Source organism: Medicago truncatula, chromosome 5, assembly GCF_003473485.1.
Source record: "Medicago truncatula cultivar Jemalong A17 chromosome 5, MtrunA17r5.0-ANR, whole genome shotgun sequence".
Taxonomy (NCBI): Eukaryota; Viridiplantae; Streptophyta; class Magnoliopsida; order Fabales; family Fabaceae; genus Medicago; species Medicago truncatula.
In genome coordinates this window covers 17,729,488-17,744,146 of record NC_053046.1, presented here as the reverse complement: position 1 = coordinate 17,744,146, position 14,659 = coordinate 17,729,488, and the positions used below count along the sequence as shown (strand labels likewise).

At 35.5% G+C, this 14,659-nt stretch overlaps 1 pseudogene; it reads left to right on the top strand.

Annotated features, from left to right (window-relative positions):
- Positions 1–8,818: 8,818 nt before the first annotated feature.
- On the top strand, positions 8,819–13,943 carry LOC112422056 (pentatricopeptide repeat-containing protein At5g16420, mitochondrial-like; annotated as a pseudogene).
- The last annotated feature ends 716 nt before the right edge of the window (positions 13,944–14,659 follow it).

The window sequence follows — 14,659 nt, the reverse complement described above, 5'->3', positions numbered from 1 at the left end:
TATGGCAGTATCGCTTAAAAGTTAAAACAAGGTGTGTTATGTTTTCCATCTTCTCTAAAAAATTTGGAAATCTCTTGAGTCTTGCACAATTCCTCAGGGACATGGTTTTTAGAATCAAAATGAACCGGAAGTGATGATTCAGGATAATCACACTATTTTAGAATTCGTAAACTTTTTGGAAGATGATAAGGTCCTCTGGAAAAGCGAGCTTTTTCTACTATTAGTATTTTGAGGTTTTCCATCTTCTTCAATGCATTTCCATCCCATTGTACTTTTTTATCTTTGAGTAGGTGTAGCATAATGATCTCAATTTTATCAGATCCCTGCAAACAAAAAACATTAAATAAGATAAACCTCTAGATTAGAAAGCATATAGTCTTAGCAATAACAAATATTGTCAATTTTGAGAGTCCCGTATTAGCTAGTGATATAGAGTGGAACAATGATTATTTGAGCTGTCAATTTCACAAGGCCTATAAACCTATCCCCCAAGGCACATGTTAGAGCAATATATGTCAGTGGAAGGCAACCATTGCACCATGAGCTAGCTGTTGTAGAAGTGACTCAAAATCGGAGTTTGGAGTGCAAAATCATGTTTGCTGGAAGACCCAAAGTCGGCGTCCGATTTGTGGAGTTTGGGGCCCGATTTTGGCTGCCTGTTGGAGCAGTTTGTTGCGACAAAAATCGGCGCCCGATTTGGTAAATTCGGGGCCTGATTTTGCGTGCAGTTTTTTTTAGAAATATATTTTTGGGCCAGATTTGTTACAATTTTATGGGAGTTACTTTTGTTATAAATATAGACATTGTATCAGTGTAAACCTTGAGAAAGAGGGGCTGAAACAAGAGTTTAGAAAGGCAACAACAAAACTAGAGTTTGTATAGAGTTCGTCTCTTTGGAACAAACACTAGGGTTTGATGGTTGATTTACCTTGGGAAACACTATTAAGACTGAGTCTCTTGGTTACGGGAAGAGATTGAGGCTTTGGGTAGAATTATGCGGGAGACTTATTCTTGTAACCCATTGATATCTCTTTTGTAAAGTTACTCATCATACAGTGGAACAGAGGGCTTCTCTCCCCCAAACTAGGTCAATTTGGACCGAACTGGGTCAACAAATTCTTTTGTGTTCTCTTTTCCTTTCTCTCTCTCGCTGTTTTCTACTTTTGGCTTGTGTTTATAATTGTTCCATACACTTTGTTTTGGTTGCTTGATTATTCCTTGCTCCACACATCAAGTTTGTTATTGGTGTGGTTTTCTCATCGAATTCACCACTAGCTTTTGGAGTTGAGTTGAAATTTTAAGAGTCCACAAAATTTAAATATAGAGGGTTAAGAATCAGGCGGCTTTTCTCAAAAAAGGTATAAAATTAAGAGACAATAATCCCTTGGCATACCTTTTTCTCTTTGAAGACATGAATAATAACTTTGTAGAACCATAGTCTACTGCGGTCACCTGGCTTCGAGGGTGATTCCAGCGTCCAGCCTGACAATTTCTCGATCCATATCTTCAATCATGTGATGCATCCTCACACGATATTCATCAATTTTTATTAGACTCTTATCAATCATCACCTGGACAGGATAGTCTGGGGCTAGGCCATGACCGCTAAGTAGTATCATAACATCACTTAATAGAATTTTTTTCCTATGAAGCCTACTTTTGATGATAGAAATTCCTCTATTTAAACTGCACAAATTAAGATCTTTCTCTCATGCTAATTCATGAAGAAGAATCTCCTGGCGTTGTACCAACCCATGCTTCTTTGAATTTTCTCTAACATCAGCAAGAAAACAAAGACTATCAAATTGATCAGCAATGCAATTGTATACAGCACATGCAAGTGCTGTTTTACCCAACCCACCCATACCAAAAATCCCTACCATTTTAACTTTCTCATCTGATTCAACTTCTAGAAGCGAGTTCACTTTTTGCACTCGAGACTCTAACCCAACATGGTATTTAGCAACATGTAAAGGTCTACGATTAATCTTTTTAGAGATCTTTTGAACGATCTTCCCAATGAGCTCATACTCGTAGTCGTACCTGGTCAATTGCCAAATTTAAGTCTTAAGACATTAATATTATAATATTGAATCTTGCATACACTAATTTATCCGACAAAGAAAATTAATTAGTAAAAGAGAGTGATGAGTCACACACCTGTGTCTGAAATGCCAACCTACCAGATTAGCTGCTTCTTGCAAAGCTAACCTCCACTGTTTGACGATTGCCTTGTCAATGATTTTTTTTCTTTTCATGACTGGCCAATGCTTTTGCGTAGCTCCCTTTCTGATGGCGCACATCAGAAGGGTCAACTTGATAAAAAAACTGGTAAAACCAACCTTCCCTTGTGTTTTATGCACTCCATGATCTTTCTAAGTGCTTCCAAACAAAAAGTGGATGATGCATAGTTTTCAGAGAAAATCACAATTGCCATCATGAGAGCTGGTGTGATTTCTTCTCCTTTCCTAAGCTCTTGATCATCTATGAAAGTGTTGATTCCTTTTTCACAAAACCCTTTCAACTATCCTCTCCTCGAAAAACATTTATAGCATGTATTTATTCAGTGTTTCAAAAACATTTACATTAGAAGCTAGTTACTTTATTTAGTAGCATAAGGAGACTAAGTATTCATATATTATTCAGTGCTTCTACAGTGTCTTGGCCTCTTGGCTTAACAATGAATGTGTTTTTTTTTTTGTTTTTGTTTGAGAGGATGTGGTTGATTTTTTTGTTTTGTCCATTTTGACCATGCATCTAGATAATAGAAATAATACATTTACCATAGTTAGGACTTGGGGGGGTTTGGTTGGTTTTGAGTCCATATAAACCTTGATCACAAGAAAACTGAATTGACACACATAGGTGGCACACACCCTTTAAACCCCCACATATAAATGCAACATGTGGTAATGTGGGTCCAAAATAACTACTTATCATTTATTTCACATTACCAAAATAACCTCCTACATGGGTGTATACAAAAGTGGTATGAAAAAAAGGGTGTCTATCTATATTTTCCCATACAACCATCTTGGCCAATATATAATTGAGTGTTAGCAACATACTCTCTGATTCACATTCTTAGACACTTTCATCTATCAGGATGTGTGTTAAAGAGCGTGTTGATAAAATTAAACTATGGTAAGGATCTCAATTCGGAACGACTAGCCTCATTTACATTGTCTCCTTAATAAGACTAAAAAATTAAACTGAATTTGTTAACATTAACGATATACAATTTAAACAATTGGTCCAAAACAAAATCTGCAAGGAAACACAGTCTCATTGTCGCCATTAGGACGTAAACAAATGGAAAACTATCACGTCACTTGCTAGTTTTGAATTGCAATTCCTACATCGAAAACTATCATCTTTCGTGCCTTTAGTGGGTAACATAATCCCATATCGGTTAAAAATTCCATCAACATGTCTTTATAACCAGAGATCATCCACACCCGATTAGCTAATTGATGGAGGTTGTATTAGATTCAACATAATTTCTATCTAGAGCACCCTCGTCCATTTAGTTTTTTTATTATTAAGTTATATTACTTTTATTATTAGGTTATCTATCACTCTTATTTGTTACCTGTCAAAACCACTCTTCCAACCCTACCGCTATTTTGTTGCAGTCAACCGCTACTTCAAATCCAACTGTGAGTAATCCATTTTTTCATTGTCTACATCTTGTTGTTATCAATTACATCATTATTGTTTCGTTATTTTATTATACTTAATCAATTAAGTTTAAGGGTAAAACAATAAATTAATTTTAAAATCCTTTCCCTCCCTTATTAACCAAACACATTTTTAATTAAAATCCCTTCCCTCTTCTCCCCTCTCCTCTATTGAATCAAACATATATTTAATCAAAGCATCTCCCTCCTCTCCCCTCTCTTTCGATATCATCCCCTCCGTTGAACCAAACGTTCATTAGGTTCATCGGAAGGAATTAATTTTAATGGAGGGGATATATTTTACTTTGATATATGTTTGGTTCAAAAGAGAGGAGGGGAGAGATTTTAATTTAAAATGTGTTTGGTTCACAAGAGAACGGGAGAGATTTTAAAATAAATTTATTGTTTTAACCTTAAACTTAATTAAATATACGAAAATGTTTGTTTTTACGATTTCATATGTTGGAACAAAATGTGTTTAACATTATCCTTTGAAGGTTTTGATGATAACAAGGTATTAAAAATTGTCAATTGAATATGCTAATATTTGTTCAAGTGTACAAGACCATAGACAAAAATTTGGAATCATTATTAGGTTCTGGAAGAACAAAAGAGAGTAAAGGAATCAACAAAAAGGAAGCTTAAAACATCTGAAGAGAAGTGCTCCTGAAGACAAAAGTGCTCCTGAAGTGATGACGTCATCAGTAGCAAGTTCATCAGAAGCATCTCATCAGAAGCAAGATCACCAGAAGCTAAATTTCATCAAGAGATGCAAGACTTAAAGCTTCAAAGGCTGTTCAATGGATTTAATCTCGTCTAAGCATTGCAGAAGACTGGAAGAGTGAAGCAACGACTATTCTGAAAGGATTTGAAAGCATTAGATGCTTGTTCTTTGAAGAGCGTTGACAAAGTACAATTGTACGGAGTGTACAACCACTATCTCCACTACTCAGTTTGTGTCTCTGCTACAAGGCAAGGATAACAGCTCTGCCTGCAACAATGTTTCTACATACATGGAATGGATTTGAAATTGATCCTTCAGAGGACAATAACCATATCAGGCAAAAGATCATTGGTGATTGATCAAAACTTCAAACGACTCTATTTTTTATGTGCTGACAATGTGGCAACATCTCTTTTCTACACCTTTATATAAAGGAGTGAAGACTTAGAGAATGGCATGACAAAACAATACTTTGAAAGGGCCTAAACTCTGTCAAAATTGTTCTGCATCAAAAGTTCACTTAGAATTTATTATCAAAGTTCATATCTTAGAAATTCTAGAGTCTTAAGAGTCTGTATCTGATTTGTATTGTGAACACCACTTATTGTATATCAAGTGTTCAACCTTAAACATTTTTCTTTGTAATTCTGGTTGAATTTGGAAGTCTCTTGCAGTTGTGCTTGAGCATTAGAAGTTTCTTGACTATGTTCAGGAGCATAGGAAGTCTCTTGCAGTTGTGCTTGAGCATTTGAAGTCTCTTGCTAAGTTTAGCAGTGATCAATTGTAATCAGATATTACATTTTAGTGAACTCTCCTTGGAAGAGCAAGGGGGACAGGACTGACTTCCGGTTTGTGGAAGGAACCTGTATAATTGCTTTGTGTCTTTCTTCTTTCTCTCTCTCTGTTTTATCCGCTGCTATTTAGTTATGGAAATCACTTCAGAAGCAGAATTTTATTTGCTTTCGATCAATGTTTTCAGCTTAGAAGAAAACGAAGAAAAAACTAACACAATTCAACTCTCCCTTCTTGTGTTTTTTCTCACCTTCATCATAGACCAACGAAATACAAGAATACCATTTAAACCGCTTATTTTATCTCAAACTCACTTATGTATTTCAATTATCGCTTATGATTATACTTTTTTGAGTAATTCTATTTCTTATGAGTATGTTGAGGCACGAATCACAAGAACACACCCATTTTGTGTGCTTTGTCTCCCAAATGTATATAGTTATATGCAAGGTTTTAAATAACGGTCGTGGTCTCGGTCGTGTAACGCCCTATTTTAATATTTATTTATTCTATTGAGTTTAGAGTCTATTTATATGATTATGTGGTGTGTTGTTGTTTTATTAAGTGGTGTTATTTTATTATTTAATAGAATAAGATTTGAAATAAAATAAGATTAAGTTGTGGGAGCTGTTTTGAGAATTTAGAGAGTTTAATAGAATAAGTGGGAATTATGATTTAATTGGAGTTTTGGGGTTAAATGAGAATTAAGTGGGAGTTAATTAAATATTGGAAGATTATATTTACTGAGAAAAAGGAGAAAATAGGGTTAGAAGCAGTTTCACGTACAAACAGTTTTTGGGAGAAAAACCAAGAGAAAGCTAGGAGAAGAGCCAAGTGAAGAGAATCAGATTTTCTGTAGAGTTTTGTTCTTCAATCAAAGGTAAGGGTGAGACTAACTCTCAATGATTATAGATTATATAACTTCTGATTTTGATTTAACATAAGGGTTTTGGTTAAATTGGGATTTTGGATTTAGGTTTTGATTATAGATTGTTGAATTGAAAGTGTAGAAACCATGACAATGATGAGAGATTGCGTACATATCAATGGTATAATCATATAGCAATGTTGTAATCAGTTTTGGGGATTGAATTGGGGAAAATTGGGAATTTTGGTGAAAAACTGCAGAATTCACGTAGTCTGGTCTGTCGCGATTCGCCATGGCGGAGAGATATTTCGCCTGGCGGATCATTCCAGTAGCTTTTTGCCATTTCCTCGCCAGTAGTTCGCCTGGCGAAACATCACAGTAGCCACTCGCCATTTGTTCGCCTGGCGAAATGTTGAGTGGCAGACTGCCCTGTTTCGTGTTCTTGCGTCTTTTACACACGTTTCTGTTTTAAATTGACATTTGGTGTAAACATAAAAGTTGTAGATAATTTTTTTAGCTTTCCAATGGCTTTGATTTGACTTGAAAATGATATTTGGTTTTTGAGATATGATGAAAATACTCCAAGGAGGTCTTAGTGAAATTTTATGAAAATTCAGCATAACCGTTTCTAAGTTAATCCAAAACTTAAGGGATAATTCCAACCCTCAAAACTAGAAGTACTATGAATTCAATTAAGGTGTTTAAGAGTATTTAACCCATGTTGTGAGTTGATCTTGGGATAGGAATGAAAGTTGTTAATAAGTTATAGACTTACAAAGAGTCTGAATCAAATGATTAATGATTGTTAGTTAGTTTAAGATATTTATATTATGAGGGAAATGTGTGATATAGAAAATATCGTTGTTTATATCATTCAAGTTGTTATTATTAATATTGCTATGTTGCAAGTTGCTTATGTTGTTGTCCATGCTGGTGTTGATTATTAATATCATTAAGTTGACCAAGTTGTGGGTAAGTCATAATTATTTATGCACAGTCGTGTTGTCGTTGTCTACGTTGTCGTTGATGTTGCTGAGTTGTATGGCCATTTATTAACGAATTCACGCGCACCAACTGATTAATTAGCCATTTATGGCCCACATCAAGCGAACATACAAACACAGCCGAGGCACATTGAGGATGGCATATGAACTCGACCACTAACACGGTGACGAATATCGCACATCCATAATTTACTGTGACAAACCACACAAAAATTCACGGCCATTTCTAGCCCCACAATCAAAAATCGATCACGAGACCGAATCAGATTTTTAAAAAAACGGCAACAACCCAAAGCAGTCCAATCCTTTGACGTGGTAGATGCAAAACTGAATCGTGAAAACCTGCAGAGAATAGAGAAACCGAATCTACAAAGAAACAAACCCAAATCTGCAGCAACCGTCCAAACCGAATAGATGTATATGACAGAATCTCAAACCCAATCACGGCGGCACGATTCAAGTGAACCCAAATCGTCGGCGCTACCGACGGACCAAAATAAACCGCGCCTAAAACCTGTGCCACCGACGAACCACCGTCGAGAGAACAAGGGAGAGTTGCGATGCGGATGGCATACCCACCACCATCGTCGCATCGCCAACCACCACCATCTACATCTGGACGGAACAAGAAGGGAGGGCGGCGTGATTGGGCTTTAGAGAGATGAGCTGGATACGGCGGCGAGAGAACATAGAGGAAGGAGAGCCTTTGGGTTGTGTTATCACTTGGAAAAATACTTCCCTCGGGCTCTATGTCAAATTAGGCCTTGAAACAAACCATTGCATACATCATGCTTCCAAATTAGACCTTCAACAAACCACTTTGAGGTGATTGTATTATGAAAATTTGAAATGATTTGCAATTGGTTTTGCACATTCCGTTCCAAACTTCATTAGAACTTTCTCTATGTAGCTTGCTTGTAAGAGTTCAACTCTGATCTCTCCTTCTGATAGTAATCGCCACGGCCAAGGTTATTTTGGAAGCCCCAAAATGCTTCATTTCAAATTCATAATTCAATTGCTGCTTCAATTTGTTGATTTCCAACTTATTTCTTGAAGTAAGGAGTATGTCATCAACGTAGAGAAGTAAGTAACCTGATCTCCAACTTCTAATTTCCTCATGCATACACAACTATCATGTTTGCTCTATGTTAAACATAAAACAATCAACCCTCATGTACCATTGTCTTGGCTAATATAGTATTGGTAATGTGACATGTATTCTTTTAGAATATAATCTCACATCGAATAAAATAACGTGTTTATAAATAAGGATAATTTTCAACTTGCTAGCTGATTTAGTGGGTGTGTTTGAACTAATTATAAATTTCAATCACCATCTTCATTACTTTTTGTAAATAAATCAAAATCAGTTCAATTTTTTTTTAAAGAATTGTTTTTATTATAAGTGGAGTAATTCCTATTTTAATGAGAGTTAACCTTTTTTTATTAATTAATATTATAAAATGAATAAAATAGTGTTTACCAGTGTTTTTGATAAACTACGGGCTAACTCTGATTATTACAAGCGAGATCGAACTAGAAATCAGGAAATGTTGAGCAAATGTTTTGAAAAAGATCACAAATACACTGAAGTTACTTAGAGAGCAGACATGTTTTTAGAGTAAGAAGGGCATTGTCTCTCGACAGGTTTGAGTTTGCAATTAAAAGAAAAGGATAATCAAAGATAAAGGGTAAAAGTTTAAACACATAAATTTAAAGGAAATGTAAAATGCATTGCATTAAAAGTAAAATGATCTATAAATCAGTTTACATACATTCTGTATAACTCGTTTCCCTATGCGCCGACAATTATGTAAAACAATCACATTTAACTCGACCAATCAAATTCTACCTCATGTCTTAGCTATTAAGCAATAGCTTTGTCGGCCACCAGCCGCGGCGGCATTTTTCCTACGAATCAGTATTCCATTCCTCTTGTTTCTTTCTTTTCATACCCAGCTTTTAGGGATTTGTAGATTATTCTCTTGTACTTTCATTTTGCTGGATAATTTTTGTAATATTTTGCTTAAGGCGTTGTGTAAAGGGAATGAGGTTGAAGTTGCTGTTAAGGTTTTGGATGAGATGCCTGGGATGGGTTTGGTTCCTAATGTAGTTAGTTATACTACTGTTTTGGGTGGTTTTGTTTGGAGGGGTGATATGGATGGTGCCATGAAGGTTTTTCGTGAGGTTTTGGATCGAGGGTGGAGTCCGGATGTGACTAGTTATACTGTTTTGGTGGATGGATTTTGTAGGTTAGGGAAATTGGTGGATGCAATTAGGGTGATGGATGTTATGGAGGAGAATGGAGTTGAGCCTAATGAGGTTACTTATGGGGTTATGATTTAGGCTTATTGTAAGGAGAAGAAATCTGGAGAAGCGGTTAACTTGATTGAGGATATGATTGCGAAGGATTTGGTTGTGGGTTCGGAGTTGTGTTGTAAGGTTGTTGATGTGTTGTGTGAGGAAGGGAATGTTGAGAAGGCTTGTGAGGTGTGGAGGATGGTTTCGAGGAAGAACTGTGGCCTCAACGGGGCAGTTGTTGTGAGCACGCTTACACATTGGCTTTGCAAGAAGGGGAAGGTGTTGGAAGCAAGGAATATGTTTGATGAGTTTGGGAAGGGATTGGTTGCGAGTCTTTTGACGTATAACACGTTGATTGCTGGATTGTGTGAGGGAGGAAAGCTTTGTGAGGCGGCGAGGCTGTGGGATGAGATGGTGGAAAAGGGTGTTGCTCCTAATGCTTTTACCTATAACATGTTGATTAAAGGGTTTTGTAAAGTTAGAAATGCCAAGGAGGGTATTAGAGTTCTAGAGGAGATGTTGGAAAATAGGTGTTTTCCCAACAAATCAACCTACACAATATTAATTGACGGGATTTTGCTTTCAGGTGGAATGAAACAAGAAATCAACAAGGTAGTTTCACTGGCCATGTCCACTGGAGTTGATGCTGATTTGTGGAATATTTTTGTAAAACCTGTTGTGGGTAATGATGATGGTGGTGCAGCTGAACTGGATAGGATATTATTAGAGAATGCACTGTGATAATACTATGAGGTATGCTGTTGAATATGATCTTTGGAAGGTAATGGTAAAAGAGAATTGAATGTTTGGAACTGTCCTTCCATTTTTGAGCCATTCCCTTAGCAGGTAAAATTACCAGTTAGTGAACTTGAAAGTGTTCGTAGATTGACCGGGAACCATTTTTTCGTTGAATTTTTTTCTTTTCATTGTGGTCCAATTTTAATGGATGGCCATTACAGTTTCCATCAACACTGAGTTTTCTTATTACAATATTTAATCAACATCCTGTGCATCTTAAGGAATGTTGATTATGCAATTATGGTCACACGTGTGAGCAGCCTGTCACTTATTTATTGTGTTAGACATAATGAGGAATTGTGGGTTCACAAGTGGGAAATAGCAGGAAAGAATTTACTAAAATCAGCCTATCTTATTTTGATTTCTCAGTCTTTTAATGAGGTTGTGCAGTTAGAAGAAAAGGTATTCAGATTATTGTTGAAGTGCTTGCCTCCATCTAAGTCTATAGCTCTTTCTTGTCAGACTTTGCTTAATGTGTTTACAAATAGAGTTAATTTGTTTCCGCGAAAGGTGTTGACTAATGTTAATATGGCTGGTTGTGTGGGAAGCAGGCGGAATCTAACCTACATATATTTTGTTATTATACTGTATTGTCATTTCTGGAATATGATATGCTGTTTTTAATTGGATGGGAGTTTGTATGCCGTATGCCTATCCTAGTCCGTAGCCACTTTATTTGAGCTGTTCATATAATTCAGTGGCTGTGCTCGCAGTAAGAAAGAGAAGAATGTGATCTTTGATTTGCATTACAGTTATCTGGTTTATTTGAGAGTCCTGTAACATGTTTTTTTTTCTCAAGGAGCGATTTGATTTTGTAGCAATTTTGAAAGGGTGAAGATATTTTCTTGGAGGTGGCTTCTTGTTAAATCTCCTGGGTCTTTTGTTTCTTTTCTTACAGGTGTATAAATCCTAGAGATTGTATTATCCACATGAGGTATTTTCACTGTACTAGTATCTTCTATCCTCTCTTTAATCAATTTTTCCTTTAAATATTTTTTGCTACCATTGTCTATTTCTGAATCTTGGTGTGTTTCTATTTAATCTCTAGTTAAATTGTTTGCATTACATTGCAATTTATTTGTTGATGTCTGAAATCGTGGAACAAATACAGTAGACGAATATCTTGTACGTTGATTTACATGATTCCTTGTGTGATGGATTTGAAAATTGAGATAGGTTAAGGAAACTGAACCCGAGTGTGTTTAATAACTTTGATATTATATCCTTTGGTGTTTGATAGGAGAGTCTCATTCCATTTCTGTTGTTTGAAGAGAAAAAATCATACCTTCAAGAGTATTGCCAACTATATTTTAAATTATGAAAAGTGTAATGCAGTAACAAATTCGAAGGTTCACCTTTGCAAAATAAAAACTGGCCTTTCTTGCTTCCTTGTTTCCAGACTGCTACTCTGTAAAGCTTTCGTCATTTTCTGATGTGCTATGCTGCAGTTTTGTAATAAATTAATTGTGTGTTTGGTAGTCAGATCACATGCAAAACAATTTTGTAACATAACTACTCCCTTGTATTCAGCGGTCATATCATTGTGCTGTTGTATGTTCTACTCCTTCACCGGCTCTTCGATTTTCTCTAGAATACCTTACAGATATATTGCATTTGAAACTGCAGTGCTAGCTATGTATTTTGAAAGCTTTAGTTTGTATGTAAGATTTTTAGGTTGCAAACTATCAGACCACTATGTGTTTGTGTGTACACGTGGGGATATACTAATTCTAGTCAAGTCCTTCATTTTTTCAAATCAGTTTATGGCCACTTCTTGCTGTTTCTAGTGTTCTTTTTTGTAATATTTTAGACAGACCCACTTTATTTTCATAAACACATGCAATTTGTTTATATTTACACAAATTTTGTCAGTTTTGGTTCACATATTTTCTATACGATTATTTGCAGATTTCAAATTTTCTATGCGATTTTATATATTTAAACAAATCTTGTCAGCTGTAGTCCACTAGTTTGTGTTCTCTGCATTTTTCACTAGTTATAGACAGTAGCTATATGATATGTAGCGAGATGCCATGCTAAAATTTGAACCTTTAAATATTTCATTCCCTCCTCACTCTACAATGTCTATTTCTCATATTGGTGGAAAGAAAAGAAAAGAAAACGCATTTGTTCACTTTTTTTGCATTTTCTTGTGCATAAAATGCTACTTATTTCTTATTTCTTGCACTTAGTCTTACCTCCCAGGGGACATTTTCTTTGCCTGCAGATTCGTCTTTTCAAAAGCAGTATCCTAAATTTTGGGACTTTGTAAAGAGGGCATGTACCAAATTGATGAAAATTTTAGTTGCCATTCAGATGAAAAAAAAAAGGGAACAAGTGGCTATAGTCTTGGGATTTGTGGGTAAAGATGGGTATGTTCAAGAGAGATTTTTTGATCTCGTTCATGTTACTAACACTTCGTTAACATTGAAGGAAGGAGTTTTAGGTGTTCTTTCTCGTCATTGTCTTGATATTCAAAATCTCCATGGTCGAGGATATGATGGAGCTAGCAATATGCAATGTGATTGGAATGGATTGTAGGCATTGTTCTTGAAAGATTGTCATTATGCATACTATATTCATTGTCTTGCACATCGGCTACATCTCGCTCTAGTTACAGCTGCTAAAGATGGGTATGTTCAAGAGAGATTTTTTGATCTCGTTCATGTTACTAACACTTCGTTAACATTGAAGGAAGGAGTTTTAGGTGTTCTTTCTCGTCATTGTCTTGATATTCAAAATCTCCATGGTCGAGGATATGATGGAGCTAGCAATATGCAATGTGATTGGAATGGATTGTAGGCATTGTTCTTGAAAGATTATCATTATGCATACTATATTCATTGTCTTGCACATCGGCTACATCTCGCTCTAGTTACAGCTGCTAAAGATGGGTATGTTCAAGAGAGATTTTTTGATCTCTTTCATGTTACTAACACTTCGTTAACATTGAAGGAAGGAGTTTTGGGTGTTCTTTCTCGTCATTGTCTTGATATTCAAAATCTCCGTGGTCGAGGATATGATGGAGCTAGCAATATGCAATGTGATTGGAATGGATTGTAGGCATTGTTCTTGAAAGATTGTCATTATGCATACTATATTCATTGTCTTGCACATCGGCTACATCTTGCTCTAGTTACAGCTGCTAAAGAAGTTAGCTATGTTGATACATTTTATTAAAATTTGACATTGATTGTGAATGCTGTGACTGTTTCTCCTAAGAGACATGACCAATTACAGGATGCTCAAGCAACAATCATAACAAATTTGGTTGACAATGGTGATATTGAAATAGATAGTGGATTGAATCAAATAGGCACTTTACAAAGAGCTACGAATACTCAATGGGGATCTCACTTAAGCTTGGTTCAAAGCTTATTATGCTTGTAGGATGCTGCTTGTGTGGTTCTTGAAAAAGGTAAAGAAGAACGTAATTTATCGATAAACAATGATGCTAATCATGATTTTGATATCATCACATCGTTCGAGTTTGTTTTTATGTTACATCTCATGAGAGATATCTAAGCCATTACACGTGATCTTTGTCATGCTTTGCAATGTAAGAACCCAGATATATTGAATGCAATGCCTTTGGTTCCCGCTACTAAAAGTTTGATCTAAAGAATGAGGGAATCAGATTGGGGAAGTTTTTCTAAGGAAGTAATATCATTTTGTGTAAAGCATGTAATCAATGTTTCTGAGACGAATGTCTTGTACGTTCCTAAAAGAGGTCGAGCTCGTCCAAATATTACAGTTGAGCATTATTATTGAATTAATTTTTTCATTGCTACACTTGTCACTCAATTACAAGAGCTTAATAGTAGATTTTGTGAGAATATGCTGGAATTGCTACCGAGTACATCTGTAGATCTTAAAGATGAATACAAATCCCTCAATGTGGAGAAATTTTGTGAGTTGGCTATGAAGTTTTATCCTGATGATTTTACCAAACAAGAGAAGTTGCATCTTAAAATACTACATTTTGAATTTGATGTTTCTTTTCATTCTGAATTGAAAAATCTATGAACAATACTAGAGCTCTGTCAAGGATTGTCGAAAATAAGGAAACATTTGACTTATCCTTTGACTTATCGTTTAATTTGTTTGATATTGACTCTTCCTGTTTCAACTGGTAGAAGTGAGAGATCATTTTCTGCTATGAAGATTGTGAAAAATAGGCTGAGAAACAAGATGTAAGATGATTTTCTTGCTGATTGTTTGATTACTTACATTGAGAGAAGAATTGCCGAAAAGTTTGATACAAATTCAATTATTGATGAATTTTATGATATGGTGGAATGCGGTGTACGGTTTAGATAAACAATATTATGTGTTTTTCTTTTTTTACAACTATGATGTAGTCTTTACTATTTATTTAGTCTTTATTTGTTATTGAACTTGAAAATTGTAGTAAACAAAATTTAAATATCAGATCATATTTGAAAAGTTAAATATATAAATTATGGTGGAACTAGACACCACCATCATGCAC